Source organism: Saimiri boliviensis, chromosome 7 (assembly GCF_048565385.1).
Source record: "Saimiri boliviensis isolate mSaiBol1 chromosome 7, mSaiBol1.pri, whole genome shotgun sequence".
NCBI lineage: Eukaryota > Metazoa > Chordata > Mammalia > Primates > Cebidae > Saimiri > Saimiri boliviensis.
The window spans coordinates 81179160-81199530 of record NC_133455.1 but is presented as its reverse complement, the minus strand read 5'-3'; the positions used below and the strand labels follow the sequence as shown (position 1 = coordinate 81199530).

Genomic DNA, 20371 nt, shown 5'->3' with positions numbered 1-20371 from the left:
TTAATTTTTTATTTTTTTGAGACAAGATCTCATTTTGTTGCCCAGGCTGGAGTGCAGTGGCACGATCACAGCTCACTGTAGCCTCAACTTCCGAGGCTCAAGCGATTTCCAACTTCAACCCCTCCCTTACATGCCCCCATACCACCCCAGTAGCTGGGACTACAGATGTGCACCACCACACCTAGCTAATGTTTTAAATTTTTTGTGGAGATGGAGTCTCACTATGTTGCCTAAGCTGGTCTCGAATTCCTGGGCTCAAGTGATCCTCCTGCCTCAACCTCACAAAGTGCTGGGATTATGGGCATGAGCCGCCACGCCTCGCCTGGCTTATTTTTTATTTATTTATTTATTTTTTTAATGTTGGTGCCTAGCTGCTTACCTGACTGGACACAGGCAGCTATTGGGAAAGTGGCTTTTGACTGGCCTTCAGTGCTTGTATTTTTTTCTGGCTTGTTCCTGGATGTCTTTTTCTATCCCTTTCCATATATAATCTATATTTACGCTCAGTATGCCAGGTCATTAAGAAAACTGGTACTGTTTTTCCCATTAAGATGTATTAGAAGCATTGATGCTACCTCATCCTCACCTTTGGCATATGGATATTATGCATGGAAGTCCAAGGCAGTGGAGGTTTAAGGTTTAACTTTTAACAGGCAAATCAGGTGATTTGGCTCCTTTTCTGTACTTGGTCAGAGAGTCTTGTTTAGATGTGATGTAAGTCACTAGCCTTTACCATTGGTGTAGTTGTTAAGCACGCTTTCTGGTCCTCTTTGTTCTGTTTTAATGCTGATCTACCGTTTACTAACTGTGACTCCGGGCAAGATACATAAACTTTTTGTGTGGCAGTTTTCTTAGCTGGGTTTGTTTAATAATGATAACTCCCAGGAAAGTTGTGAGGAATCTTCTTGCACGTGTGAGAATGCCTGGTGCAGTGCCGGGCACCTAGTGAGCACTCAGTAACAAGTGCGGTCACACAGCAGCGGCAGTGGATGGTGATCCACAGGCTACCTGTGCTTGAATTGTGGCTCTGATACTTCTAGTCCTGGTAGCTGGACTTCATTTTTCTCTTACTATAAAATTTCTATGCAAATGGTAACTTCCTCATAAGATTTTTGTGAGTTGTAAAGAGGTCACCCAAGTTAAGTGCTTAGTACAATACCTGGCCAAGCGCAACCGTATGATGAATGTTAGATGATATTATCATTGTGCTGGATATCCTTACCGTCTCTATATTGCTAGTGGTGTAGTTTTTGACTTATCAACATGTCTATGATGGCTAGAAGATGTTATCACTATATTATTCCCTTTCTAGGCTCCAAATTTAGATTAGCTGTGGAAGAAGGGATGGAAAATTAGTTTCTAAAATATTTGAGGTTGTTTTCTAAGGTTTTTGAATTTAATGACAGGAAGAGGGCAGCAAGTTGTAAATTTTCCATGTGGTCTGAAGAGTACTTTCTACCCCCTACTTACGACTGCTTTGGTCAGATCCTTATAGAAAGGTAAAAGTGCTTTCATATTTCCTGCCTACCTGGGCTATTTTTGTCTTTTTAAAAAAGTTAATGCAACAAAGTTCATCTTGTGACTTTTCAAAAATGCTCTCATGGTTACACTTGAAGATGGAGTTTTCCATTATATCTTTTATAGTGTATTAATTTTTTTTTAAATTTTTCTGTCATGCATACATTTGAAGTATTTATTCATGATTGTGCCCTATCTTCGATAAACTTGACCAAATTAGTCATATACTCTATTCAGTTTTCTCAGAATGAATTCCATTCCCAACTCTCTAATACTTTTATTATTTCCCTTTAAACTTTAAAAAAAAGTTATTTTTCATGGGTTTTACTGTCATGTGGTATTCAACATGTAACTCATGTTTTTTTGTGTGGTGTCCCAAGAAGGTTATTTTTTTACTCCGCTTTTCTTTCATTACCCTCCAGCCAGGGTCATGGATGGATTGCCTTTCAGCATGTAGTACTCCCCTCCTTTCTATACTCTCCTTTCCATGGCCAGGCTTGTTGTTTGTAACAATGGAAATCTTTTTCCTGGAGTCCTCATCAAACTAGGTTGTCATCAAGCTCTGAGGGGTATGATTTTAATCGTTGAATAATTTATTAATTTAATTCAATTCAATTTGCCATCCAGGTAATTTTCCAGACTTAGAATCTTGAATCCTTCACCTACCAAGTGCTCAGGGTGACTGTTAGAACTGGGGCCTGTTCAGTAAAAATGTAGTATCTGCAATGTGCTATATAATTAAAAGATAGTGAGTAACTGGCTGGTGCTTTTCAGCCAATTAAGACATTTTGTGTGTTGTACTTTACTCGTTTTGTGGTACAAAATGGTCACCCAAAGAGATCAAGTCCTAACTCCTGTAATAAGGATCTTGTGATGAGATTACCCTGGACTACCAGGTGAGCTCTAAATGCCATCACAATTGTCCTTATGAGAGAGAGTCACAGAGGAGAAGGTGATGTGAAGACGGAGGCATCAGTTAGAATGATGCAGCCAGAAGCCCAGGAATGCCAGGGCAGCTACTAGAATCTGAAAGGGCACCTGGAGGGAACATGGCCCAGCTTGATTCCAGACTTGTTTGTAGTCTCCAAAACTGTGAGAGAATAAACTGTTGTTTTAAGCCACCGTATCTGTGGTAGCTTGTTATAGTAGCATCAGGAAATTAATGCATATCTATTTTCTTTCTTTTGGTAATTTAATTTAAAAATAGATGGAAGAATGAGGGAAAAGAGGGGAAATGGTAGGAATGTTTTTTGTTTTGTGTGTGTGTGTGTTTTGAGATGGAGTCTCGGTCTGTCACCCCGGCTAGAGTGCAATGGTGCAATCTTGTGTCACTGCAACCTCTGCCTCCCAGGTTCAAGCAATTCTCCTGCCTCCCAAGTAGTTGGGATTACAGGTACATGCTGCCATGACAGGCTAATTTTTTGTATTTTAGTAGAGGCAGGTTTGACTGTGTTGCCCAGGCTGGTCTCCTGAGCTCAGGCAGTCCGCCTACCTCAGCCTCCCAATGTGCTTGGATTACAGGCATGAGCCATAACATCTGGCCAGAATGATCATTTTTAAGATGTCAAAATATATTACAGAATTAACAGTGTCAAATTACATAATCAGGAAGTTAACTGGAAAAGTGTTAATACTATAAATGACAAAACATAATAATCTAAGTACAACAATTTGTCCCTTCCTTTAGCAATAGTTGGACACTTAGAATATAAAACTGTTCAAACAAATTGGTGTATTGGAATTGGGGCAGAAAGAAGGGGGTGGAAGAGGAAGAAAAGAGAATGAGATGATATATTAATGTAAATTACTATATGAAAGGTGGTATTCACATGTAGAATTTTTTTTTTAAGTTGCATGTTCAGGATTTTAGTGCTCAGGGGAAAAGGAGGCCAGTGTTGCCCTTTCTTGTGTAGTACCTCTTGTGGGGAGGAACCTAATGCCTGCTGTTACTCAGCCAGGGGGAACAGAAGGCAGAAAGCAAGGAAAACCCAAGGTGCTGCTGGGCAGGGGAGAGGCATGAGTGGTGGTTGACTCTTCTCCAAATACCCTTTCCTTATGGCAAAAAGCCGACCATGGTTCTGATTTCACCCTGATAGGTACGAAGGATTTCTTTGCTTAGAGTAGTCTCTGAAGTTAAATATCAAAAGCTAAGGAAAGGAAAGAGGAAAGAAAAAAACATAGAAAAGAAAAGGAAAGAAGAAAACCGTAGTGTAATTCTACTGGATATAAATGGGTTTTAGAAATGATTGCATGACTATCTAAAAATGAGAAAAGAAAATAGATGTCCTGAATCATGAACACAATTAATCATATGTGGCTGGTATAAGAAAAGGAAATAATTGTTTTTGTTTCTTTAAATGGATTAGAGTATTTTAATGTGCTTTGTTGTGTGAATTGCTCTGTGGGAAAGGCCAGTATTATCTACTGTTTAGCATCACAGAACGTTTGTGAGAAGTTGAGGAAGTTTGCAGAATAGATGTGTGAGATAATGCACTCCACTGGCATTCTGTGTTCCGTCTGTTCCATTCCTGATGTGCAGTGTTTACCATGTATCCTATTGGTATAATTTGTGGCAGCGTGTCATTTACATCCTTTAATATTTAGGTCAGTGAATTTCAACATGAAGGTTTGCCGATTTAAATGCATTGCTTCAGGTTGTCTTGTTTTTGACAGATTGTACAATTCATAAACGCTATGTTTTGAGTAGGAAAAAACAGTTGTGATACAATTCTTTTGAATAAGAATTGCTCGCATCTATCATTGCTCTAATAATAGCAAAAATACCGCATTTGTTCCAATTGAGTTTGAATCTAATATTGTTTATTCAATATACAGTACTTTCAGGACTCTAATCCTTACGTTTTTCTCTGGATTTACAACTGGGCGCGTATTTTCTTCAGGATATTGTTTTTTTCCCTTTTTCCATGTGCAAAGCTCTCTATCTTGTGTTGTATTCGGCTTTTACATCTGCGTGAACATACTCTTCCTCTGGGTGGAACAATGTATGAATGACTGGTAGGGATAATGGAAGGTTGGGGCCTGTCAGGTGTGATATGTGGACGTACGTACTCATGAAATCTCTGCAGATAGAAAGGAAGAACTGGGCTGGCTGGTTGTGTGGACTTGTAAAAAGCCAAGGTGTCTATGAGAGAGTAACAGACTCCAAGGCTGCTATATGTACAGTGGGGTGCAGGTGAGACAAGAGTGAGTAATGGAGTCTTTGGGAGTCTTGAGAGAACACACATCTATTCCATCTTCTGGCAGCTGCTGTTTAGCTCCAATCTCTAGTTTCATGTAGGGATGCAGGCACAGAGTTGCTGGGTCTTCCTTTTCAAGAGAAAACACAGAGGGAGCCTTCAGATAGTATCCTGATTATTATGTTTGTATAATTAATTGAAAAAATTTAAAAAGCCTACAAAGGATTACATGGTGTGAGCCAAATAACGCATGTCTGCGTCTGTCAGCTCGAGACCTCTGGTCTACACTGATGGAATGTATGGATCAATATTTTCCAACCCTGGGGTCTCACAGAAAATATTTATTGCCTTGCATCATTGCCTTTTTCTAAGTGATTGTGTATGCATCTTGTTGCTTCCCCCCTCCCCCCTTTTTCTTTTACTTCTGGAGCCTATAGAACAAAATTTAGATAGCCCATGAGCTCTTAGTATAATTTATGTGGGGAAACACTGGTGGAGGGTTGGCCCTTTTAAGGCAGAGAGTTGAGCTAGAGCATATCTGAAGAGATAATCAACTTGTTTCAAAAATAGCTGGTAGGAACAGAGCTAGTATAAGCAAGTATAAGACGGGGATAGGTTGAACTGACCTGGAAGCATTTCAAAAAAGCACAGGTTCAGACAGTTGGATATAATTGTTAAGTGAAGATGGTTTCAGAGATACAGGTAGTTTGAATTCTTACCTGCTAGGGCAAGTTGCCAGATAAAGTACAGGATACTCAGTTAAATTAGAATTTTAGGTAAATTACAAATCATGTTTTAGGATATGGATACCTTGTGTAATATTTTACCCAAATATTGCATGGGGCATCCTTATCCTGAAATATTATTATTGTTTATCAAAAATTCAAATTGAACCTGATATCTTTTTTTTTTTTTTGTATTTGCAAAATCTGACAACCCCGTATCATGAACTTGGGAAAAATTCAGAGTCAAGCCAGAATATCCAAAATCTATAAGCCAGAAAATAGAGAAGAATTGTAACAGCTCCTTTCAACAGTGTTTGCACTGGTTGTCTGATTTTGAAGTATCCTCTTGGGCTTGCTGATGTTGAATTAGCCTCATGAACTTGCTGAGTTAAAAAATCTTCTTTACTAGAACTGCTGCAGGTGAGGAGACAGAACAATCTAAATTAGACCACAAAGCTAACATGGAAGTTTATAGAGTACAGTTCAGTTGCTTGCTCATAATTAATTGACAGCTCTTCAAAGGGATGGCATTTGAAAGATGCTTTGGAGGCAGATAGAAATTGTTGATTAGACACATTAGCAGATGAATAATAAGAAAGTGGTTAGATAGTAGTAGTAGCTAATATTATTTCTGTTATTTGGCTAGGAAAAAAAATGAAGATTCGGAGAAATATAGCTAATTCTTGACATGATACATTTCATAGAAACATGGCATTCTTTTATTTTTATGTGTTATGGTCCTAGATATTAGATAATTGAACACATGTGGTATTCCTTTTGTCTTGTAGTACTTACCTAATTTATTTATAAAATACTGTGCTACTCCCTGAGAAGAGAAGGAAATGTACAACACAGAGAGTTGCTTCCCTCAGGAGGTTCTTGACTAGTTCGAGGTGACAATCAACATGTGAAAAGAGTAATGCCTGATAGAAATTTGTGTTGTCATGTGATCTATCACTCTGTGAGCTGTAGCAAAGATTTTGAAATCAAGAAAGAGAAATCTTTGAGCTCCTGAATGTGGAACACCTAAGAGGGAAGAAGAACAATTGGGGGCTTTGAAAGGAGAACAACATGAGAAAAATTATGGGTGCAGGAAGGTATAAGACAAATGTACCAGGGGAATGTGTGTTCAGTGTAACAGGTGTGATCATCTGTTACCAAAATATCTCACACTATGATCATGGATTAACACAAATTATTAGTAGATGGAACTGTTATATATAATTATATCTTCTCTCTGGTTTTCTTTTTGGGTATCTTTACTGTGAATCCTCTTTTGCCTCTTTTAGGCATCTCCTTTTGCTCTCCTATGTTCATTGATTATTAGATAGTTCTGTACTATACTTTTCCTTGGTAATGGTTAATACCCTTTGTCATTATCTTTATGACTTATAGTTGGTTTTAATATTCACATCCTTAATCTTCTCTTTCTTGAGTTAGAATTTTGCTTTTTTTTTATTGATAACTGGGTAAACATTTTCATTCAATTAACAAAAAGTGTATTTGAATACCATTTATTATATAGAGAGGCAGCAAAGAGTAAAGAGTAGTTGTTGAGTGCATGGGCTTTGAAGGTAGCCTACTTGGGTTTCAACCTGGCTCTACCCTCACTAATAAGGCATCACCACTAGCGAAGCTCTACCTTCAAATGGAAATTCCAACTTCCCTATGTGTGTGGCCTTGGGCAAGTTGCATAACTTCCCTGGGTCTTAGTTTTTTGGGCTGTAAAATAAGATATTAATCATATGTTTCTGAATGCTGTGAAAACTGAATAATAACCCAGCTTGGACCACAGCACATTAAAACTCTTATTATTTTTTATTGTTGTTTGCTCTATTGAGATGTAGATGTGAACAAGACAGACCAGATCTCCTCAGTCTTGGAACTATTTTTTCCTGTTGTTATCATTATTTGAAGAAAACATCCTAATGTGGTAGAGAATGTGGGCAGCTTTGGATGGGGTGATCAGCAAAGCATACTTTGAGGAGGGGTGTCCTTTTGAGCTTAAGAGGGAGAAGAAAAATGAGATTATGATAGCGTAAGCGCACTTAGGGCTCAACTACTCCTTTTTAAAAGAAGACATTGGAGCATGATTTAACACTAGTGGGCACAACTCAGTGAAGAGGGAGATGTTAATGCAGCCAGGGAGAGAGAAAATAATGGCAGAAGTGTTGTCTCTGAAATGGACAGAGGGCCAGGACAGCAAAAAAGGTTGGTGTTTGTAGAAGTTGAGACTCTTCATTTTTAAGGAGAGAAGACAGAATATGGGCCTGATGCAGATGGATTCCTGTCCTGTTTAATTTTCTCTTTGAAGACTGAGATGAGGTCTTTGGTGATTGGGAGTGGGGTGATGGGCACGTGTGTGTCGAGGGAGGCCAGTTTGAAACGTTGGCAAGAGAAAAGAATATGTAAAATGAACTTATGAGGGATCTGCAGTGGGATTCCAGGCAATTCTTAGTGCCCACTTGTGATCTGTGGTCATGAATTTGAAGTGAGACTACCCAGGAGGGTTGCATGCATAAACAAGCATTTTTTTTTTTTTTTTGGCAGAAAAGTACATGGGTAGCATACTTTCTCAGCAGTTTGCACATAACTGAAAAGTATTTTTTTTCTAACCTTCAAACAGAAATTCCAATTTTCCTATGAAATTATTTGGTCAAGATCTTTTATATAGACCTCTGTGGTCCAGCATGTCTAATAGAATGTTCTGCAGTGACATAAATGTCTTGTATCTGTCTAATATAGTAGCCAGTAGCCACATGTGTCTTTTGAGCCCTTGAAATATGACTAATGTCACTGAGGAACTAAAATCTTTATTTTATTTTCATTGTTTAAATAGCCACATATGGCTGGCAGCTACTGTTTTGGACATCATAGTTATAGACATTACCACACTGGCTTCTGGCATTTATTATTTCAGGGGAAAATCCAAACTCAGTTTGTCTTGCTTTCAGAAATTTGAAATTTTGTAAATTATGAATATTGCTTTAGATTTCTTTTTTTAAATGAAACTTTTTGAACAGCAGCCCTTTCCTAGGTTTTGGAAGTTTTCTTTTAGTCTGTCTTTTGAAAGCTGTGTGATGTGATTAACAAAAACATACATTTAGAGGCCATAGAGACCTGGGTTTGTATTTCAGCTCTGCAAATTATAAGTTGTGTGACCTTTGGATGAGTCTTTAACTTTTCTCAGATTTATTTTCCTACTAGAGTTGTCTTCGGGATTCCTTTTCTCATCTTGCCCAATTTATTTGTGTTGGTTTCTATGTCAAAAATATCTGTTATTTATAGCCAGGATATCTGATCAGGCCTTCATATTGACTAACTTTAGGTTTCTTATCCTTTTCTTCTCTTTATTTCTTCTTTTAGGTGTTTTCTCAAGTTTTTTCTTCATTCTTATTCCATTTTCTATTGTGTAAAATCTGTTTTATATTGACATTGATGAGAACATAATTTCAAATCACTTTTTAATTTTACCATCTACTTTTCTTATTTTCTTGTTCTTCTTATTTTCTGAGATAGTGTTTTACTGTGTTTGTTGCCCCAGCTGGTCTTGAACTCCTGGGCTCAAGCAATCTTCCCACCTCAGTCTTCTAAGTAGCCAGAATTACAGACATGTGCCACTGCTCCTGGCTTTCCTGTCCTTATTTAATGGAGACAATATGTTCTTGAATCTTGGTGGAAGCAGCAAACACATGTGCTGTATGTGTGACATGACTTGTTGTAAAAATACTCAAGAGGAGGATTTTGTATTAAGTTCTTAGATAAATTGTCAGTCTTGTGCTGCAGATTTGGTCAGGGGTTTCATTTTTAAAAAATTGTTCAGTAAACACACAGCTCATAAGGTCTGGTGTTTGACAGCCAAAACTTAAGAATGACCCTTTTCTCTATCAGCCTTTCTATCCGTTTGTTGCCAAATGCATCTTCTGAAGGTCTTCAGCTGGTTGCTGTGTGGGGAACTAGTGCCACAGTTCCTGGGAAATGACAAATCAGTGATGGTTCTCCCTTCTTTTTAAATGAGCAGCCTCTAGCAGATCTTTCTGGAATTGCAGAAGGTTTTTCTCAAGTTTGGATTGAGATGTGGGGATGGTACAAACTTCTTTCAGTAGGTAGATTTTCACTTGAATAAATGAAAGGGTAAAGGTAATCCACGTAATTTCTAAATACTCAGGAAAGTGAAAACAATGGGGTATGGTTTTTGGTGAAATTCCAATCTTATGTCATTCTTTCTTCCAAGATGGGTCAATCTCTGTGTTCCTGGAACCAGTTGCTCCATTTTCTCTACATGCCATTTTTACCCCTGTAGTTTGAGAGAGGGCATTCCATGAGTTTGGCCTGGGCTTCTCTATTCCCTTGCGTAGCAAAGGAGTAACTGATGAAGTGGAGATAACTGTGATGAAGAAGAGGTGATTCTCTGGGGCTGCTCTTTAGATTCCAAGGCCGTTAGGCAACAGAGACAGTCAGAGTGCCTCAGTTCTGCTGTGTCAGCTCAGATGTGGCTGCCTCTAGAACTTCTTTGTGCAGTCAGGTACTTTGTCTTTTTCTTTTAATTGTGAAAGATTTTCAAATTATTAGTTCACATTTTTAATAGCTTTATTGAAGTATAATCTACATAATACACTATTCAGTCATTTAAAGTATGCAAGCCAGTGACTTAATTATATTCACAGAATTGTTCAATCATTACAACATCAATTTTAGAACATTTTCATCATTCCAAAAAGAAAACCTTGTATTAATTAAGTAGTCACTCCTTTTTCTCCCCTCCCCACTCTTAAAAATCCCTATCCCTAGACAACCACTGATACACTTTCTGTCTCTCTAGATATGCCTATTCTGGGCATGTCAATATAAATGGAGTCATACAATATGTGGTCTTTTGCAACTGTCTTCTTAGTTTACATTTTTATTGCCAAATAATATTCCATTGTATGTATATACTACATTTTACATTTTATTTATCCACTCATCAGTTGATGGATATTTGGGTTATTCCTATATTTTTGCTATTATGAATAATGCAGGTTTAGATATTCATGTACAAGGTTTTGTGTGAAATATGTTTTCATTTATCTTGGGTTGTATACCCAGGAGTGAAATTGCAAGATCGTATGGTAGCTGTATTTAACCTCATGAAGAATAGCCAAACTGTTTTCCAAAGCAGCTGCACCACTTTACATTTTTACCAGCAATATGTACATTTCTCTATGTCCAACACTTGTATTATCTTTTTATTATCCACCATCCTAGTAGATGTGGACTAGTACTTCATGGTGGCTTTGATTTGCATTTCCCCGGTAACTAATGATGTTAAGCATCTTTTCATGTCCCCATTGGCTATTTATGAATTTTCTTTGGAGAAATGTTCAGATTATTTAACTGTTTTTATTTTTATTATTTGTCTTCTTGTTATTGAGTGTTAATAGTTCCTTGTATATTCTAGATATAAGTTCCATATCAGATGTATGGTTTTCAAAATTTTTCTCCTATTCTTTGGATGTTATTTTCACCTTATTGATGATGTCCTTTGAATAATAAGAGTTTTAAATTTTTGATGAAGTTCATTTTATGTTTTCTTTTGCCACTTGTGTTTTTGGTATATCTAATAAGGTTTTGCTTAACCCAGTGTCACAATGATTTACTGTTATAATTTCTTTTGTGAGTTTTGTAGTTTTAGCTGTTACATGTAGATATGATCCATTTTGAGTCAGGTTTTTTTTTTTTTTTTTTTTTTTTTGTAGAGGGGATGAAAAAGTTATAGGTCAACTTTTATTCCTGTATATGAATATCCAGTTGTATTAGAACCATTTGTTGAAATAACTCTTTTTTTTTCCCCATTGAGATTTCTTGGCATCCTTGTTGAAAATAAATTTATCGTAAATGTAAGGATTTATTTCTAGACTCATAATTCTTCTCCATTAATCTATATATCTATCCTTATGTCAGTACCCCTCTGTCTTATTTACTGTAGATTTGTGGTAAGTGTTGAAATCAAGAAGCCTAAATCCTCCAGCATTTTTCTTTGATTTGAAGATTATTTTGGCTTTTGGGTCCCTTGAATTTCCACATAATTTTAAATTCAGCTTGTCATTTTCTGCAAAATATGGAGCTGAAATTTTGATAGAGATTATGTTAAATCTGTAGATTAATTTTGAGACTACTACCATCTTAACAGAAGATTTTCTATTTTTTAGATCTTTGTTCATTTTGTTCAACAACATTTTATAGTATTCAGAATGTAAGTTTTGCATATCTTTTGTTAAATTTAGTTCTAAGTAACTTATTCCTTTAGAGGCTATAGTAAATAAATGGAATTGTTTTCTTCATTCCATTTTCAGATTTTTTATTGCAAGTATATAGTCTTTCATCATGCATGATGTTAGCTATGAGTTTTTCATAGATATTGTCTATTAGGTTGAGAAATTCTTCTCTATTCCTGGTCTATTGAGTGTTTTTATCATGAAAGCTATTTTATTTTGTCAGATACTTTTTCTGCATCTATTGACATTATCATGTGGTTTTTGTCCTTTATTGTATTGATACGGTATATTAGCTTAATTGATTTTCAGATATTGAATCAACTTTGCATTTCTGTGATAAATTCCCCTTGGTCATTGTATAATAATTTTTACATGGTCTTAGAGTCTGTTTGCCAGTGTTTTTTTTACAGAGTTTTGCATCTATATTTATAAGGGATAATAGCCTGTAGTTTTTTTTCTTTTTCTTTTTTCACTTGTCTGGTTTCGGTATCAAGACAGTACTGGCCTCATGAAATGTGTTGCGAAGTGTTCTTTCTTTTTATATTCTTTGTAAAAGTTTGTGAAGAATTAGTATCAACTCTTCTTTAAATGTTTGGTAAAACTCACCCGTGAAGCCATTTAAGCCTGGGCTTTTCTTTGTGGAAAGTTTAAAAATTACTGATTTAATTGGTTTAGTTGTTTAGAAGATCTATTCAGATTTTCTGTTTCTTCTTGGGTCAGTTTTGGTAGTTTATTTCTTTCTAAGAATTTGTCCATTTCATCTAAATTACTGAATTTGTTGGCATAGTGTTTTTATAGTATTTCTTTATAGTCCTTTTTATTCCTGAAAGGTTGGTAGAAATGTCTCCTTGTTCAGTCCTGATTTTTTATTTTTTATTTTGTTTTGAGACAGCCTCAAAACAACCTACGGTGGCAGGATCTCAGCTCACTGCAACCTCTGCCTCCAGGATTCAAGTGATTCTCCTGCTACAGCCTCCTGAGTAGCTGGGATTACAGGCATGCACCACTATGCCTGTCGAATTTTTGTATTTTTAGTAGAGATGGGGTTTCACTATGTTGGCCAGGTGGTCTCAAACTCCTGACCTCCGGTGATCTACCCGCCTCTGCCTCCCAAAGTGCTGGGGTTACTGCTGTGAGCCACTGTGCCTGGCCTGTTTAATCCTGATTTTAGTAATTTGAGTCTTTGTTGTTGTTGTTGTTGTTTTCCTTGGTCAGTGTAGCCTAAAGTTTGTAAATTTTGTTGGTCCTTTCAAAGCTCAAACTTTTAGCTTTTCGTTTTTTCTCTTCTTAAAATGATTTTTATTTTATTAATTTATGTTCTAAATTTTGTAAGTTTTTTCTTCTAATTGTTTTAGTTTAGTTTTCCTTTTCTTTTGCCAGTGTCTTAAAGTGGAACGTTAGGTTATTGATTTTAAATATTTCTCACTTCTGATATAGGTGTTTCCAGCTATAAATTTCCCTCTAAGCACTGCTTTTGCTATATCTTATAATTTTTGGTACGTTGTATTTTAATTTTCATTAATTTTAAGGTGTTTCCTAATTTCTCTTGTGATTTTTTTTTTTTTTTGAGACAGGGTCTTGCTCTATTGCCCAGGCTGGAGTGCAGTAACACCATCTCAGCTTGCTGCAACCTCCACCTCCCAGGCTGAAAAGATCTCCTTCTGAGTAGCTAGGACCACAGGTGCATGCCACCACACCTGGCTAATTTTTTGTATTTTTGGAATATACACAATTTCATCATGTTGTAAAGGCTGGTCACAAACTCCTGAGCTGAAACAATCTGCCTCCCTTGGCTCCCCCAGAGTGCTGGGATTATAGGTGTGAACCACCACACCTGGCCTTTTTTTTTTTTTTTTTTTTTTTTTTTGGTTATTTGGAAGTGTGTTTTAAAAATGTCCACATATTAGTGAATTTGCCAAATTTCTTTCTGTTTTTGATTTCTAATTTTGATCACTGTTGTGAGAAAATATGCTTTGTATCATTTCAATTCTTCAAAATGTATTTTTAGGATTGCTTTATGGCCTACCATGTGGTCTAGCCTGGAGAATGCTCTGTGTTGAGCATTAGAATATAACTCTGTAATTGTTGGGTGGAGTGTTCTATAGATATATGGTAGGTCTAGTTAGTTTGTAGCACATGTCTTATCCTTTTAAATAGATTTACCAGGCTTTGTAATCAGGACTTGTTGATATTTAAATACCTCCAAAAGTGCCAGCTGCCTATTTGGCTCTATACTTTCTTCTTGAATTGACATGTTTCCAAACACACTGACATTGGAATTGTATTATTTTAAAAAAAAGATTTTTTTTAAACCTTAACATTGTTTTTCTAGGGTACAGGTACTTCCAGTGGGAGATGTGATTGCCTAATGCAGCCTGCTTCTTCATGTTCTGTTACTGAATTATCTTAAAATCAATACAATTACTGCTTCTCTAAGAACTGTGCTGCACACGGAGGATAAATTCACAGTTTTAGAGGAGATTCACAAATTTTGATGTTCATATATTGTGCTTTGATTTTTTGCAATTGTTTCTGGATATCTACATTTGGAATCTATAGCGCTTCCTCTGAATAGGATTCAAGATTCACTGGAGTGCAGTCTATGTCTATTAAGGAAAACATGCCTATAATATTCTTGGAAATGTGAAGATTGTAAAAGTATCTCAGCATTACCATGAAATGCCTGTCTATTTAAGTCATATTTTGAGTGGTGTTTCAATGTGTCCTGTTCTGTGAAAGCATTCTCCCTTTTATGAAACTACTAAAATTGAAGCCATTGGTGGTGTAAATCTGGAGTCCAATTTGAGATGGGCTCTGGCTGAATACACTCTAGAGGATTAAAAAAGTGTTCAGTTTGACTAATGCCAGGGTTCTTACTGATGTAGTTTACTATTGATTAAAATATACTTATTGTTAATTGTATTTTTGGGTGGACTAAGTTGTTTTTTTACAGTGCTTGTATATCACCATTAAATATCCAGCTGTCTCTATTTCAACATTGTTGTTAATAAATCATTTTGCTTTCATAATATAAATGTGTGAATATGTTGCACATTATTGAAAAATTGGCTGTGCCCAAATTTTCTTCATGTTTTCTTATATTTTTTTACTAAAAAATAATGGGTGTTTGCAGAAATGAGTAAAGTATTTTGATTATTCCGTATTTGGCTTTGACCATTGTCATACTTATGTATAACTACTTGATTTTTTCTTACTCAGCTATAGGGAAGAAATATTTCTTTCTTCCCTGCCTGCTGTGGCAATGCCTTATTCTCCTGAATTTGCAAACAAAGCCATGTCTCTAATCATTACTAATTGATTTTTTCCTATTTTAGGTTATTATGTTAAGTTTACATAACTTAAGTTAAAAGCTGATTATTCATTAAATAGTTTGTCCTTTAAGCAGCCCCTCCACCTAGGCTGTTGTATGTTATAGTTAGATACATTTTATTGCTTAGCGAGAAGAACAGAAATGTGTATGTAAAATGGGAATAATGCTGCCTTCTCCAGGTTATGATGAGCACTACATGAGCCTCACGACTAGATAGTGACTAGCAATGTGCTTGGTACATAGAATACTCAACACTTGTTCACTTCCTTCTTCCTTCTTTTCTATCCTTTCCAATGGTAGATAAATGCATTAATATTACTAGCTTTATGTTAATTGCCTATGTTTTTTTCCGAATCTGAGCCAGAGCTGGAACCTAGTCAATGTAAAATACATTAAATACATTACTACTTAATTAATTGTCTCACCAATAACTGGATAAATGAATAAACCATACTATCAGAATTTGAAACAAGAACCAAAAATTCCTAAAACAGAACCAAACTTAAACAGATATCATTTAAAAATATAAGTTCTAGAATGTCAGAGAAGTGGCAGAAGGCTATGCATATAGTGAGTGCCTAGTAAGAACCTTTCCCCAATATTCAGAACAAATTCCACCTTCCTAGGTCTCTAACTTTTCAGAATTTGAGACAGTATTTCTTGTATCCTTCTTCTGGACCATCGTTTTTAATGAATTATATTTAATATGTTGCTGGTCTCAGGAATCTCTATATTGTAGGAATCTTAGAACTAGCATTAACACTTTATTTTAATTCTGTGAAATCTTAAGCAAAATAGAATTGTATATTTGTAGTTTTATAATTTTTCCTTGGAATTTATAATTCCTTTTAAATCATTTATACTTTTTTTCCCTGCCTCCCACTTTGCAGCAATCAATAGAGCTGATTGTATTTATTCCTCCTGTTGTAACTCAAATTCCATTAAAGGTTTTGGTGCTATCAGCCAGTTGATGTTGGAGCCAGGGATTCCATTTCCCATGAACAAGTTAATATCTTCTGTTATTTTTTTTTCCTAGTGTAGTGACGGTGTTTATTGTTGTTCCAAAGCCAATTTGAAGCTTAACTTTAGAAACATTACATATTAATCTGACCATACTTGGCTTTAAAAAAGTCTCTAAGAGTGAGATAAAGATTTTCTGTTTAATGATGATTAATAACCTATTTGGATGGATTCATCTGAAGTGAAGATAATTTTGCTATCACGCCGCTCGTATAAGGGCACAAACAGATGGGTCTTAATCCAAACCCTGAAGGCACAGACCAGACGCCCCCTTAATTGCTTAGGGAAGAAGAATTGTACAGCCATGGCTTCCTCCCAAGGACACAGTGATCTTTACTGTGATACTCCCAAATTTGATGCTTTTCAGCAAGGCAAGAAACCTCACCACATTCGTTCAGTAAAAACTTCGTATACTGTGCTGCAACTGGCTACCCAGAGTAGCAACGAAGAAGAAGGTCTCTGGTGAATACACTTACATTTTAATTGTGAATCTGCAGCAAGTGTACACACAAGAGTATCAGATTAACACAAAAATTTGGAAATGTTAGAACTTTGGTTGGAAATTGCCTATGACCCTTGAGAATGACAGCTTTAGAGGGAGGATTGTGTGATTCACAGTATAGTCTTTCACAACCTCCTGTCTCTTTTGTAAGCTGTCCAATGAGACTAATAATCTCTTTCTTAGGGGACTATTGAGAAGGTGAAATCTTGCACTGGTCCATAGTAAATGCTCAGCAAGTGGTGATGAAGAAGAGATTTAATTTCTGGTAATATTTGTAGATGAAACTTATAATCAGCATTTAGCTTGCCTATCCATTGTTCTGGTTCAGAGTTATGCATGTTAGCAGATCTCAAAACTAAACATCTTCCATTATAAAGCCATCAAAAATCTTTCTTTATTGAAAGTTTATAAAAAAGTATTTAACTGCCCCTTGAATAACTGGATAAATGAACAAACCATACTATATATCAGAATTTGAAATAAGAACTGAAAACTCCTAAAACATGGAACCAAACTCAACCAGCTATCACTTAAAAATACAGGTCCTTAGCTGGGTGTGGTGGCTCACACCTGTAATCCCAGTACTTTGGGAGGCCGAAGCAGGCGATCATTTGAGTCCAGGAATTCAAGGCCAGTCTGTGCAACATGGGAAATCTCATTTCTACAAAAATTAAAAAATTAGCCAGGTGTGGTCGTGCCTACCTATAGTCCTAGCTACTCTGGAGGCTAACGTGGATGAGTTACCTGAGCCCAGGAGGCAGAGTTTGCAGTGAGCCGAGATTGTGCCACTGCATTCCAGCCTGGATGACAGAGTGAAACCCCTGTCTAACAACAACAACAACAACAACAACAACAACAAAAAAAAAAAAAAAGAAAAGAAAAAAAAAAGAATTTCTAGAACACCAGAGAAGTAGCACAGGCTATGTGAGTTCCTAGTAAATATTTGCATGTTTATTTGCTTATTTATTTTTTTGAGACAGGGTTTCACTCCCATCACCCAGGCTGGTTATTTGCATATTTATTGATCAAGGAATAAGTGGCACCATTAGATTGAAAGAAAGAATTAACTAGCACCATTATTTTACACTATCGGGAAAGATTATTGTTTGGAGTCCTTTCTTAATTACTTATTGATTTGAAGAATTTGCTACTAGAAGAAACTCTTAAGTTTATTTATTGTTTCTTTTGACACTTGTTTCTTTTGTTCTGACCTCTAGTTTTATAAATGAGGAAACAGAGACCCTGGGGGCTAAAGAAACTGACCTTACCTAACTACCTATTGACTACTGCAGACCTGGAAATCAGGCTACATTTACCGAGGGCGCAAAGGAAGGGAAAGTGTTCATCCCATGGCTTTCCCAGGCTTTTGCACATGTTCTTGTAGTGCTGCTGACTGGGCATTCCCAAAAGCAGTAGTTGATAAGAATGGCAGAAAAAGAGGGACTGAGAGAGAATATTTTCTAACTTGCTAATTTTTGCTAGGCTCAGGGAGAATCGGAAATGAGTGAGTACTACTCTTTGGTGACACTCGGTGGACTTATGACCCTCTTAATGAAAGGTCAGCTTAGTAGGCTGTTGATAAAACCAGGCTAAGTAATGCTCCTTTGGAGAAGATACTGGTTGGGATGGAATACTTGCAGTTGGATTGCAAAGATGACCTGTCTCATTGATGTGGGTAGATTTTCTCTCTGAAAAACTTATCTCTGTTCCTTCACATTTGTAAGGGGAGGCAGTTCTCTGCGTCTCACTCTCCAGAAAGCAGAGAAGCTTAGCATTCTACTCTGGCTGAGACTTATATGGAAGGAGAAAGAATGAGTAGGTTGATAAGAAGGCAAGGTCTAAAGAACAGTCTCTGCTGTCAAAAAAGTAAAAGTCTGGATTCCCATCTCTCATTGTACTGTATCTCAAGAATTATTACCATCTGTCAGTATCATTGGTTCTTTCAACAGGTACTGGTTGAGTATTTACTACCAGAGAGGCACTGTTCTAGGTGTTGGGGGTATCACAGTGAACAAACCAACAATAATCCTTGTCTTCACAGAACTTACATTCTGGTAGCAGGAGACAATGAATTATATTTCAACCTCCCAACCTACTCCCTTGATATTCTCTCTCAGATTCTTATTCCCCGTGCTTTCCTAGAAACATCTAGGAGTTCAGCTCTATTCCTTCAGCTCTATTCCCATGTATTTCACCCTCTTCTGACCCCTGCTTAGGCTTTGCTGTAAGCCAGAAGGCACAAGTACTCTTGATGAAACCTTTATTTGTCCAACAGACCCTAAACAAGTAAAACTCTTATATACTGTCTTTTTAGATTTATATGATGTTTCTGAGCTTCCTAGAATTTCTATTGGGAATTCCAAATGTCTCCAAATGATTTTTTAGATAAGAATTTTGCCACACAAGTGTATCACTTGCTTGGATGGTGATGTGCATTCAGAAGGACTATAGGAATCAAAATTTGTGATTAAGTAATATATTAGATTTAGGTCTGCCAGGGGCAAGCCATTTTAGGCTGGAGAAGAGCATATTTCAAGGGCGAAAATCAGGATGAGAAGAAGTAAGCAGCACATTTTTAAAAAGATGACCCCGAATTTTAGACACAAAACTACTTAGTACTTTTAATCAAAATGAAATCAATAACTGTTACTGCCGGTTGTCGAGAGGCACACGCATTACAGTGATGGAGTTGTTTTTCAGTGTCCTCAGTGAAGGATCTACAAACGACATGCCATCTTGATTAAACAAACCAAGATTTTGATTTACAGTGCTTTTTTAGCACAGGATGAGATGTCTCAGAGGAAGTAGGTGTTAATGAAAATGTCGTTTTATCTTTGAAAGCCTGAGTGGCAGTGCTCATTTTTCCACTTTAACATGATAAGAGAAAAATCTAAACTTTAATGGTATCAGTCCTTATTTCTCGAACAGTTCCCATTAGAAGGGTGATTTAGTCTCAAATTTGGTACCCAGGAAGTTGAGATTGCATCAGATATAATTAAGTTGTAAATGAACATGTCTTAGAGCTCTACAATAGAAGGAAATTTAAACAGTGACAATTTTATTTTAACAATAACTCCTGAGATGTTTAATTATAGTAGGATAATGCTGATATCACTGATTTACTTTATTTATTGTGTAGGTTCATTATGTTTAGATTTTGAACAGCTTTAATTGCCTTCTTGTGATATATTTTCCAAAGGTGGCTGCCACAATATATCTCACACTGCAAGCTCTTCATACAATATAAATTGACATTCTTTCCATTGATTGGTGGGGCCTCTGTCTTTCCTCTTTGAGCTTGGGCTGCCTTTGTGACTGCCTTGACCAGCAGTTGCAAGTGATACTATGTGACTTCTAAAGCTAGGTCATAAAAATGCCATTTACTACTTCCACCTTATTCCTTAGGCGTGCTGCTTGGAATCCAGCCAGCATGCTGTGAGAAAATGTGTACGTATACTGGCTGATGTCCCAACCCAAGGTTCTACCTAGCAGCAAGCATCACCTCAAAGAGTGAGTAAGTTTTCAGATGATTCTAAGGCATAGAACCACCTCCTCCCCACTGTGTTTTAGCCACCCCAGATGACAATATGTGGGTCAGAGAGGAGCCCTGTCTAGATTGCAGATTCATGAGTAAAATAAAATAAATTCTGTAGTTTGAAACCAAGTTTGGGATAGTTTATTTCACAGCGGTAGGTAACCAGAATGCATGGGCTAGCATACCCAGATATAAATAAGCCTTATTAATCACATTTCTATAAGAGGGGCTACTTACTTAGATTGAGTACACTAGGGAAGAATATCTTGACTCTAATAGGCAGACA

At 36.6% G+C, this 20371-nt stretch overlaps 1 protein-coding gene and 1 long non-coding RNA gene across 5 annotated transcripts in view; both read left to right on the top strand.

Annotated features, from left to right (window-relative positions):
- GRIP1 (glutamate receptor interacting protein 1) overlaps nt 1-20371 on the top strand; it is a 713425-nt gene that overhangs the window by 62788 nt on the left and 630266 nt on the right. The window lies entirely within an intron of this gene.
- LOC141585144 (uncharacterized) overlaps nt 1-20371 on the top strand; it is an 83589-nt gene that overhangs the window by 34693 nt on the left and 28525 nt on the right. The window contains exon 1 of the long non-coding RNA XR_012518479.1: nt 1-20371. This exon is cut by the window's left edge and continues 34693 nt beyond it; it is cut by the window's right edge and continues 23011 nt beyond it. This is a non-coding gene — a long non-coding RNA (uncharacterized LOC141585144).